The following is a 13,366-nucleotide window of genomic DNA, read 5'->3' on the forward strand; positions in this document are numbered from 1 at the left end:
TTCACGTCATCAACTTTTGATAGTAATGCTACTAGCTCCTCGTTGCATCAAGAATTACCATTATTATAAGGTATCCTTTTTGTAATACTCTTCACTTATATTTTGTTTTTCACATTTGGATAGTTAAAAATACAATAATATATATTTGACTGTTCAATTATAATTTGGAATACTTTATAGGTTATTGCAGTAGCATAATAATAATAATAATAATAATAATTTCTAGAGGTGACTAATTAATAAAGTAATTTGAATGTGTATATATATGTACTGTTTAATTGATTATAAAGCCAATTGGTTTCTACTTGGGGACGATCTAGTGTTGGGAATGCTTAAGTTTATTATTATAAGTTTAATTAGACAAATAAAAATTTTAAAAATATTTGGCCGAAGCCTCACAGCCTCTCATTTCTTTGTTTCGTGCAGCTCTCAGCTCACATTATTCTCACGCACCCCACTGTGGTACAGTCTCTCTCTCATTCTCATTTCTCTTATAAATATATATATATAGAGTAAATTATATGTTATAGTTTTGTATTTTAGAGTTTATAGTGTGCATAAATTAAATACAGTAATTAGTTCAAAATGGACTTTATTGTATGGAGTTATCAACTTTGGCTGATATTGTTGTCATTTTGCAGAAATATATATATTGCTTTTGGATTGAAGTTGGTTCTGATGAGTTGGACTTTATTGTGTGGAGTTATCAACTTTTTATTTCATGAGACTTTGTTTTGAACATTTTATATATGGACTTTATTATATATGTACGAGACTTTGAATATTTTAGACTTGTAGACTTGTATAAATGTGAGATTTTATATAATTTAGACTTGTAATCTTTATGTTGAATATTATGTATATTGTAGACTTTATTATGCCGGTACGAGATTTTGGATGAAGACTTTATTATACCTCTGACTGACTGTTGTAGTAGTTGACCGAAGAGCAGAACAAGTTCCACTTATATAATTGAGACAGAAACTGGTTACCCTATTAAAACATTCCTATATAATCACTACAATTTTATTCATACAAAATATATCAAAGATGAAGAAGACAAAAACCAAAGAAAATAAACCATTTCTACAACCGAAAGATAAAAGACATAACCAATGACGAAAATGAAACTATTTGTAGATTGAAACAAAGACCACAACAGGGGTTTGAGAATGTATATGACATAACCAAAGACATAATCACAATACATGTTTGTGCTTCATTCTTCCACCGCTCTCATCTACATTCTGGTTTATGTAAATGATATTATCATAACTGGCAGTGATTCCACACTTGTTGATAATTTCATTCGAATGCTTCATAACAAGTTTACTCTTCCAGACCTTGGGCAACTTCGTTAGTTCTTAGGCATTGAAGTTTCCTACAGAAATGGCCAGCTGCATTTGTGTCAACAAAAGTACATCTGTGATCTTCTCACCCACACTGATATGCTTGACTCCAAAGTAGCTCAAACTTCTGGCTCAGTCAACAAGCCATTGTCTCAACATGACGGTGATACCATTGATGATCCTACTGAGTATAGACGTGTGGTTGGATCTCTTCAATATGTGACTATGACGAGACCCGACATTGCCTTTGATGTCAGCAACGCATGCCAGTTTATGCAGCAACCAACTTCTGCTCATTGGCTTGCTGTGAAACGCATTCTCCGGTACCTCCGAGGCACACAAACACATGGTATTACAATGTCAGCTACTTTTTCTCTTCATATCTCTGCCTTCACTGATGCAGACTGGTATCTAGCCCCGATGATATGCGGAGTACTAGTTGTTTTTGTGTACTTTTGGGTGACTCCCTTGTGTGGTTTCCCGTAGCAGCACCGAATTTGAATACCGTGCTCTCGCAAATGTGGCAGTTGAACTGGCATGGTACAAGCATCTCTTCCGTAAACTTCACCTTCCTCTTGATTCAGTTCCAGTGGTGCGGTTTGACAATATGAGTGTTACGCATTTGGTTGCAAATCCAATATATCACGCTCGAACCAATCACATAGAGATTGACTTTTATTGAAAAGAACTCAATGTTAACTTTGTGGCTTCGGAAGATCAAATCGCTGACATTTTCACCAAGCATCTGTCTTGTGCCGCAAATTGACCGTTTTGCCAAGGCTGATCAATTTGAGAGGGTGTTAATCTGAGTAGTTAGTGTGTCTGTTTTATTGTAACAAGAGTTAGTTAAGTACTAAATTTTCTGATGTAACTCTTGCTTTATAAATACCAAAGTGCTCTGCTGTTGATTCATTGGTCACAGCTCATTTTCAATTATACTTTCTTCACATTAACTACTACCTCTTCCATTAAACTCCGTTAACTTAAACTATATTATACATATGTTCGATTTTGATTGGTCCATCTTTAATTGATCTATTTAGAATAATATAAATTAATATTAAGATAATAAAATCATTTTAAATAATTGAAAATAAAAAAAAACTTAAACAAATACATCCATATCTTCTAAACTCATATTTTATTTATTAAATTTTGTCGAAAAAATTATTGAACATTTTATTAAAAACTAAAATTTAAACAAAATAAATCAAATCCGTATCTAATTTGATTCTTTATCGTGCTCTCTTCCTTTTAATATAATTGTGGACCTAGACGTATAACAATATACATATGGGACAAAACAAAAAAGACTAGCTATAGCTTCAAAATTAATGGTCGATGATGACTAGTCCTCTAATTAATGCATTCAAAGACTTTTTAGGCTGTTGATTACTCGAGACTTTTATATATTTTTTTTTTCTATATAATAAGCGAATAGATAACGATTTTTTTTATTTTAATAGTTTTTATTTTTTTTAAATGTTAATTTTAATAAAATATTCTTATATTTAAAGATATTTTATAAACACTTAAACTTAAATAATTAAAAAAATTAAAATATGATATTTTTGAGATATTTTACAATAATAATTATTTAAAAATAATAAATAGTTAATCAAATTAAAATAGAATATTTTTGAGATATTTTATAATGATAATTATTTAAAAATAATAAATAATTAAATATAATAGGATATTTTTAATATATTTTACAATGATAATTATTTAAAAATAATAAAATCATACGTTTTATAACTTAAATAAAATTTAATTAAATTTAAACTCACTTATTAGAATAATATCAAATATAATATATAATATAATCTACTGTCAATTAACAATATATTACTTTTTGAAAAATAACTAGCAAGAAACTTAAATTTAAAATCCACGTATAATATTTAATATTACATTAAAAATATAATATATAATCTCTTGTTGTCACTCTCAAATTCAAAAGCTACAACAAACATAAACTTAAACAAAAATAAATAAATTATTTAATTAAAATAAGATATTTATTTGAAATTTATATGACATTAATGTAAATTTAATAAAAATAATTATTTTATTTTTTTGAAATAAAATATGGACTTTATTAGCAATTATCTTTCAAAATAACATCCAACACACTAGAGGAGATATCCTCCTTCAATAAAGTACGTTCAGCTATAAAAGAGGAAGCTTTTGCCAATGCATTTGCAGCTTCATTTGCAGAACGTTTTACAAAACAAATTGAAACAGAAACCAAATCTTTCCACAATGCCTTACAATCATCTATAACAACCCCAAAGTAAGAGGCCATGGACATAGAACTCCTAAGCGCTTGAACAACTAGTAGACTATCCGTTTCAACCTCCACCTGCTGCCAAGTTCTCTTTTTTATCCAACTCAATGCCTCCCTCACACCCATCGCCTCGCCCAGCTCCGGAGAAACAGACCCAGCACGACACACAGAGAATGCTTCCACCAAATTTCCTTCATGATCTCGAACAATACCTGCAAAGCTATACGTGGCTGCCTCTGAAAAAAATGCTGCATCAACGTTTATTTTCAGAACTCCAAAAGGGGGTTTGACCCATGCCAACCGACCATCTTCAGGGGATAAAAAATTGGGCAATGGAGCAATTTCCTTATCTTGAGCATGACCCCAAGCAAGTAATGAAGATTCAGCCAAAAAGAGCACACCATAAGTATTGCTTCTTGTATTCCTCCAAACGAAATCATTCCTCCTCCTCCACACTGCCCAACATAACATGAACACTTTAGCTTTCTGTTCATCAGTTAACCCAGCTATACAATCTCTCAACCAGGAAGCAAAAATCTCAAATAAAAATAATTAATAAATTCTATAAATAAAACTAAGCAAATGTGTGCACATTGCTTGTATCTAGTATTATATAAATGTGAAAAGTGGGTGATTGTTATCCATCTTTTTTGTCTTTTTTTTATAATCTATTTTAAACATAGTTTATATTTACTAATTATGTAAACAACTCATATGATAAACTAATGAAAGGATATTATATAGTTTGTATTTAGGAAAATACTCCCTTGTCATCTTTCATTTTTTCTTTATTTGATTTAAATTTATTTTACCTTTTATTGACTTAAAATTTAGCAAACCTAATTTTTTTTTTTTTAAAAATAGTTATCCATCTCTCTTTCTTAAATACTTTTTTTTTTTATATATATTAACTATCAATATATTTATACGTATGGGCACATGCCACATGACATGTGATTTCATACTAGTATATATATATCTTCTATATAATAAGTGTGTAGATAATGAAAATTCTTGGTTTTAAAGGTCTTTTCCAACTGATCAATTCTTTCCTGAACTGGGTCCGCAAGGGATACTGTCTGGACTCGGTTGTCGTCGATCACAATGCCAGGCTCGCGCCTCCATAGGGGGTCTTTACGCCTATTCAAGCGATCCCTCAGGTCCGGGTTTGTCAGGTTAACATTACCCCGACTTTGATTCAAGTGTTCTCGTAGGTTGGAGCGATTCCTGCGGCTCCCAGTATTCTTTCATCCTCGATCATGCATGCTGACAGATCTGGTATCTCCAGAGTCGTCACTAGTAAAACTTGTCGCATGGTTATTTCGAGATGAGTCTTTTCCCTGCCGCCTCGTTTCCGCCGTGCGAGACCGAGATGTTTGACTCCTTTCAGATAAGGCACCTCTCCGCTCCTGAAAAGCTTCCATGTTTCCTTGTCTCCTCTCCGCACGCCTTTCGTCCTGATCTCGAACTGGTTGAGCATTCCTGCGAGGAGGTGAAGGATATCTTATAGGTGAAGGATATCTTATAGGTGATGGAGGGAACCGTATGGGTGACGGTGGCTGCCACCCATTTCGCGGCCTAAACGGTCCGGAGTTTGCCCGAGATGGGTTGGTTGCATTTGGTGTGCTCCCAGGGACTTGAGTCCGAGCCTCTGCAGGGGCTTAGTTATTCTCAGTTCCCGCAGGTACTTCCATAGGTGGGTTAACCGGGGCCCTAGCCCGCGTACTTCTCTGGGGCCTAGGGGGAGCGGATGGCTCTGCTGGTGCTGGAGGTTGTACCGGCCTTCTTGTGGCAGCATTCTTCCGTGGACGCCCACGGGGCCTGCGGGGAGGAACATGCACGTCCCTAGGAGGAGGAGCTTGGTTTTCATGCGGAGGCGGGGGCTGAGCCACCTGCGCCTCCGCGGCTATCCTTGCTAACTCCTCATTCCGCTTGTTGGCTTCTGCCAACTGCTGTTTCAACTGCCGGTTCTCAAGTTCCACAATGGGAACATATCGCTTAGGATTGTAATACATATCCTCATCTCTTGGTGGAGCGGGTGGTCCCCGAGAATTGGAGGATCCGCTTCTTTCTTCAACATCTGGGTTTTCCATCGGCTGTTTCCCAGGACGTCTTGGATAATTTTCTTCAGGAACGTTCTGATTATTAGCGGCCATAACTTGTTCAGGGACTGAATGCTTAAGGCTCTCAATGAAAGCTCCAAATTGTTGACGCCGTTTTTCGTCAACAGTGAAATAAGAGCACGAAAACAGTAATCAGTTATGGCCAAAAGAAATATGATAACACAAACAAGATTTTTTACGTGGTTCAGCAGTTAAATCTGTCTAGTCCACGAGTCTTTGTTATTAAACTTAAGATGATCTCTGAAAATTCTTCAAGGATCAATTCTCCAGAGTTTTCTCTCAAGATCACCAAAATTCGGTCATTTACAATGGTGCATGACCTCTCTATTTATAGAGAAGATTTCAGAATACTATCCCACATATTTCGGGAAGTTATTCTGTGTATGCAAATAAATTTAATGGCATTCAAAGCCTGTAATCCTATATACAAGGAAACGTCCCCTGAAGATCAGGGATGTATAACTGAACAATTAATATCCCTTGATTATAGAGGATTTATAGCAATCAATGTAGATCGCGTCTCTGATTGATGATTCATTAAGATATTCAAAATTATTATCTTATATCGCCAATGCCCTATTCACCCAGGTCTCTTATTGACTTTCGAGCTATAGTATCTTCCCGAGATCATGTGACTTCGAGCTCATACTTGTATCGGGCTTGGGGTCCCTGATCCGAGGCCATCCCGAGAATAGATGCACCTCGATATCTATCTTTCGAGCTTGTGAGGATCTCGAGGCTACTATCTTCGAAGTCGTCTCTGCTTCGCAGGCTTGATGCCTCGGCTGCGGACATGATCCAGACATTACAAGTCCATTCATTACGAATCCAGCTTTCGAGATCACAATTCTTATGGCTCGAAATCTGGGTGTAACAATAAGTGTGATACAAATTTTGCTTAACGATTTAATCAACAATAATAAATGTGGAGAACAAAACACACATGATATATATATATATATATATATAAGAATAAAGCAGATTACATATGTATTGTACTACTACAGTAATCTGCCTCACTATATTGAAGTTCTCGTTTTTTTTTTTTTTGAAATCTTTTTTGGAGAAGAAGGTGGAGTGAACTAGATCACGAAGGACAGGAAATACAAGATACACAAATAAAGTTATTAGAAAAACTTGAAGTGTAATAGTTATGTAAGGCAGTGTAGTGGGTCTGCTCGGTGTGAAGGAGGTGACACAGAAAGACACCATCATGAAAGATACACAAAAATGCACTTGGTTATATCAGAGAGCACAATTAGAAAATTTTGCTCCACAAAGAAAATCATATCATTCTTGAAGCATAAACATAAACAGTAGAAAAAAATGGAACAATGGATAATTCAAACAGTAAAACTTACGCCTGAGAGGTATGGGTCAGTGGCGGAGGAGGCCAATCGGCGTGGGTCACTAGTTGTCGTTGCCTAAGAGAAGTATAAAAATATTAGAGCACAATATGAATATAGATACATTGTTATATATATATATGCGAGAAAGTGGTTCACCTGGGTTTAAGCTTAGAGAAGAGGCAATTGGGTTTGCGTGTTTGTGGCAAACCAGCGTGAGGGACTGGAGAGGCTTGGTGATAGGGAGAGAGAGCAGTTCGAGATGGAGTCGGCGTTAGGGAGAGTCGCGAAGAGGAAATGGGCAGAGGAAATGGGCGAAGAGGGATTAGTTTGAGAACAGACACGAAGAGGAAATGGGCGATTCCAATAATATTATTAGCGGTGGGACCCGCCGCTATTAGTTTCTCCCGCCGCCAATAATATTATTAGCGGCGGGTAGCCTGCCTCTAATAAAGGTGATTACCCGCCGCTAATACTATTAGCGACGGATAGTCCACCTCTAATAAAAGTGATTATCCGCCGCTAATAAATTTTAAAAACTATTCCCGGGCATTTTATCTGGCATATTAGCGGCGGTGGGTCCGCCGCTAAGAGTCTTGCAGTCCGCTGCTAATATATTTTTTAATATTTTTTTAAATACTTACTTTTATTAGCGGCGGACTCTCATGTCCGCCGCTAATAGACTGTACAATATAGGCGGACTTGGTCTGCCGCTAATACTTCCGCCGCTAATAGCATTTATATTAAAAAATTGAGATTATAACTATGTTGGAAATAGAAAAAGTGTATCCTGTCATATTAGCACTCTATCATACTTTCCTTGATAATGTACATAAATTATTTTTTACTCTTTTTATATGAGTACTCGAATTCAAGTTTTAAATTATATATTGGCGAGTTATAAAATATATATACGAGGGAATTTAGTAATTACTTCATGCATTATAGATATTATACATAAATATATCTGTTGATCCCAAAAGAAGGTGTTTTAAAATTTAAACTCGCAAGTGCACGAATCGTTTCGGAATATAATGTTCATGTAAGTACGAGGTCGAACCCATGGGAGTTGACTAACATCAAAAGAAACTATTTCAAACAAAGCAATAATATTCTAACCTAATTCCAAATATTTGATGAGATTTTGTTTTAGAAAAATAAAAGACAATTAATAAAAAGATTTAAGATTAAATAGAAAAATGGTCTTTAAAAGATATATGTAAAATAAGATTATTAAGATATTAGAATCCACAAAATGCAAGTTCAATAGTATTCATAAGTATATTGATTCCCAAGTTTTGATATAGTTGAAATAAATCACACTATATATTTTTTTCAAAATATATTTTCTATTCAAGCACAAGTTACTCTTTAAAAAATGTAGGATTTTTCTTCACTTATATAAGATATAATTTCTAAGCATTAGTTGTGTTACACCCTAATGAAACTACAAAAAATCAAAGAGATTATGTTTAGGCAAAATATGATACTTATGCTCTAAGAATTAGATGTGAACAATTTAATGAAAAACATTTAATAAAAGAATATCATATTTTTGCATAATGAAGAACTAAGTGTAATATGCTTTAACACTCATTAATAGATGAAAAATGCATATCTTTGATAGAAAAATCCATAAACAATGTTACACAAATGGGAAATCAACATACAATAAAAGAAATACTATTTAGTTACATTTTGCTTCATCATCATCTTAATAACCTTTGAAAAAGATTAGAAGCTCATAACTAGATAAAAATTACAAAATAACATACTTGACATGCTCTTCAAAAGATGAAAATGGTAGAGAAAAGAGAGAAAAATATGTGTAGAAGATGTTGAAAAGATGAAGAAGAAGAGCCCCCCAAATGGTCTTACAAAACTCTATTTATAGGCAAAATGTGGGGATTAAATTAATCAAATTAGAATAAATAAATTGATTAATTTAATTGTGTTGGGAAGTGGTAGGATAAATAGAGTAAGTGTAAGAGTATTGAAAAGATGAAATGTTTGGTTGGGTAAAAGATTAGTGAAAAGTTAGGGTAAAAAAAAAATAAATTAGGAATGTTTATTTAGGTAAGAAAAATAGGAAAAAATGAATTGATATTTGAGTGAAAAATATTGGGAATGAAAATGTGATTTTTGGGTCTTTTTTGGTGGTTGTTTGGTGCTTGGAGCTGATGGGAGAAGGACTTGGGCTGGAAGCAAGCAGGCCACGGTGATGGCAAATGGTTTGGTGAAGAAAATTGATATATGCTGAGTTGTGAGGTGCTGGTGGCGTGACAGGTGGCATGGAGAGTGAACTGAAGAGGCCCAGGCGTGTGTTGGCTGAAATGTTTGAACGTGAGGTCATGGTGAATGCAATGGTTGATGTTGTTGGTGGGTGGCAAGTTTCGAAATGGGCCTAGGTGCTGGGCTTGGGCCCAAAGTGCTGTGAGCTTCTAAAAAATGCCACAATTTTTCCTTTTTTTTTTTTTTTTTTTGCTTTTCAAGAGCCCAAAAATACAACATATCTCCTATAAAAAAAACATAAATCAAATTAAAAATAAATATTTTCAATAATCAAATATACAACATAAGTTCCATGAAAATATTAATTAAAACTTAATTTATATTTACATTTAAGTTCAATAATACAACATTTTTTTACCTCAAATTAAACAACAATAATTCAAAAATTAAACTACAATATATTACAACAAAATAACTATAAAAACACACAAAAATATATAAAATTAAAATAAACCTAATAAATTCAAAATTACTTAAAAACTTAATAAATTAATTAAAAACTCAAGAATTAAACAACACTTAGCACATAAAAAGTGGTAAAATAACTCTATTTTGTAGAGTTATCAATATCTCGGGTAAATACATATTTGATATATTATGTATTATCGAAATGCAGACTTAGTACCTAATATTTTCTGTAATACTCATTCAGTACCTTATAATTTAAAATTGTACATATTTGGTACCTAGACTCAAATGCGATCAATAAAATTTTATTAATATGACTAATAAATTGCTCTAAGTTATATGTAATTAAGTAATTAAATTTGAATTTGAAACCCATATAATTGATGACAGTTTAATCGCATTGATAAAAATTAATCAAATTTGTTTAAGATACCAAATATGTAAAATTTCAAATTATAGGGTACTAGATAAACAATATTATCAATAACATGGGGTACTAAGTGTGTATTTTGATAAAACACAATATACCAAATAATTGTTTAATTAACCTTATATCTTTTAGTTTGACTTATTGCTATTAAATGGTCTTAATTAATTAGATATTTGCTTATCAATTTATAGTATTTTTTGTTTATATATATATATATATATAAATAAATATATATATTCAAACTGAAGTTTAATTCACCATTGAAGTACTATACATGTGTGTTTTTTTGATTAAATGTGATACCAGATAACAAATAAGTGATCAATAAAGAAGAAAGAGGCACTGATGATGAGTCTGCTGAACTACTACTACTACTACTTGTTTGTTAATGTTATTATGATTGGATCATTATTAATGACAATAATGTGGATATGTAGATATTCCATACCCTTTCGGAATTGGATCATCCAAATGTTTTCTTGACAAACGATTCGAAATCTCATGCCACAACTCTTCCACGCCTGTTCTCAAACACACTCAGCCACAGTTTCCAGCTATGACGTGGATTACGATTCCTAATGGATTGAGGTGAGAAACCCCATTAGTTTGTTTTACTATAAGCAAATGGATTGAGGTAATGATTATGTCCGACTAAGTTAGTCCCTTAACAGTACGTATTTCGATGTATTTAAAACACATGTTCAGCCAACCGGAACTAACAACCGGTCCCTTTAGAATCCTCTTTAGATCGGATAAGTCTTTGTTCGTGTAATTTTTTATAATCTATATATATATATATGATAATAAATAAATAATAAATTTTATATTAACTAAAAAAATTATGTGCTATTTAATTCTCAGATATTAATGAATGCATTGAGTACAAATCGTCATGCCCTGAAGCTCTACTTGCGTGAACACTTTCACTGTAGTTATAAACGCAAGACTATCTTTATAGGTATGTCTAGTATGTTTTAACAGAATTTGGTATACTTTAACAGTTAGTTATTAACATTTTAACAGAATCTATAATTCAGTCAAACAATGCAACAGTTGAGAAATATACAACTATTGTCATAGGATACAACCATTAGCATTTGTAGACACAATAAAAATCATCTCATTTATTTATGAATCATAAATTAACACAATCGTAAATTTGAAATATAAATTCTTACAATCTTCTATTAAACTTGTAAAGAAGGTAAAAAAAAGATTTACATAAAAATAAAAATTGATTATCTTAGACGTTTATCATTCATGTTCAACAATTATGAAGACTAAACACTCATCTATGTTTCAAGAACAAAATCTGTCAGACGTTAAATTTGTAAATTCTGATCTTTAGTTTAATTTTTTGGTGTAGATTTACAGCGAAGGCAAAAACGATAAAGAATAAGATGTTTTGAAGCTTGTACTTTTAAGGTGAAGCGCAGAGTGGGATTTAGAGGGTGATGTTGTGCTCGAATAGCCATTTCAGCACCAAGGAATCAGAATTGCTGCTTTGGTTTCTTCATATTCATATGCAAAGCATTATTCTTTGATACAAAGCTTTGCTTTTTTTTTTCCTTTGTAACTTTAGAAAGCAATTCGCAGCAACGTTTTTCTCAACAGAGGATTTCAAATCGACCCTTCTCATTCTTCTTCGGAGCAATCTTGCTTCACCAAGTTTCCACTTTCGATGCGTTATTATAGTAGTACTATTGTGAGAGGTTCTTTGTTTTGGATTCTCTTAATAATAATAACCGAGATCCTCGTCGTCGTTCACTCCATACTAATAGTAGTAATGCCAATAATGGGGCTCGTCTAAGCAGTGGCTTTGATCATCATAAGGCTCAATTCGTTCGTGATTTGGAATTGGAGGGCTTTGTATGACGTCTGTGCCACCGATGCTCGTTCCTTGGCCCCAAATGGTAGTGACGCAGCATCATATGGGCGTAGCAAGCTTCTTGGATTTCCTAACCATTCTTTGCCCCGTGAAAAATTTGTTGTTGCCGTTGACACAGACGAGGGTATATTTTTCTTGTCTAAGTTTTTTTTTCCCTTCTTTTGATTTGATATTATGAATTTTTTTTCCTCTTTTACTTGTTACTGATTAATTTTTGTATGTCGATACAATTATACAAGTTTTGACTAGAGCTGTGAAAAGGTATTTTGACGGTATTTTTAAAAGTCGACCTTTTGCACGTAATGTATATCACCTCATTTGACAATTAATTGAAATGCGAAAAAGGGTATAGTAATCTTTGCTTTCTTTCTTGACAAGTTTATACTAGCTGTGTAAGTTGTAGTTACTTTTATTAGTTGCTTCAGAGGCATGGGCTTCTAACTTATTATGTTTTTCTATCTGTCAGCGTGGTTTATAAGTGCCTGACACATAGTTTGTGCTCTTTTGCTTTTAGTTCTAGGAAACTTTGTATCGGCTCTGAACAGGTTTATTGCGCACCGTTATTCTTCAAACCATTCAGTTTTGGAATACCGTGTCTATGAGTTCTTCAAGGTATATCTTGTTGCCATCTCATTGGTATTCCATTGTCTATATTTTCTTGATATTACGGTATTTAACTTTTTACATTTTTAATTGCTGTCTTGTATGGTCTATTAAAGATCCTCCCCCAAGAGACTAGAAAAATATTTATTTTTTGCAGTTTGACTTGAGATAATGTAGTATCAGTTGGAGTCAACTTCTTAATAACTTTATGAGGAGATTTTTTTTTATTGCGCCTCGGTAGTGAATATTACTGTGGTTGAGCCTCTACGGTTATGGATGTATTCTTATTATGCAATCTATTTTTTGTGCTGCCGATATGGAACTGCTCCCGCAATGAAGGTATTATATTTTTTTTCATTGTTTCGACTTATTTGAATTTTGAACTATGCACTGATTTTGTTAATGGATGATTGAACAGTTAGAAAGGTGAAATATCGATGAGATTACTTTATTATTATTCTGAGCGGTGGCAATGGGAAAATGCCACCCCCGGTGCCGATGTTGTGTTCGCCACAGTCACTGCTTCGTCGAAATCTTTCACTACAAAAATCAGGGCCTATACCGAGAACAAATGTCCTCGGTATAAGCCGAAATGTCCTTCGTATATCTTATACCGAGACAATGTCGTCGGTATAAA

At 33.5% G+C, this 13,366-nt stretch overlaps 1 protein-coding gene and 1 long non-coding RNA gene across 2 annotated transcripts in view; both read left to right on the forward strand.

The window, feature by feature from the left end:
• LOC133786233 (wall-associated receptor kinase-like 3) overlaps positions 1 to 13,366 on the forward strand; it is an 80,373-nt gene that overhangs the window by 22,137 nt on the left and 44,870 nt on the right. The gene's annotated exons all lie outside the window — the stretch shown is intronic.
• On the forward strand, positions 4 to 748 carry LOC133783566 (uncharacterized). Its single transcript, XR_009870914.1, has 3 exons — positions 4 to 70; positions 427 to 462; positions 642 to 748. It is a non-coding gene; the product is annotated as an uncharacterized LOC133783566 (long non-coding RNA).

Source organism: Humulus lupulus, chromosome 6, assembly GCF_963169125.1.
Source record: "Humulus lupulus chromosome 6, drHumLupu1.1, whole genome shotgun sequence".
Taxonomy (NCBI): domain Eukaryota; kingdom Viridiplantae; phylum Streptophyta; class Magnoliopsida; order Rosales; family Cannabaceae; genus Humulus; species Humulus lupulus.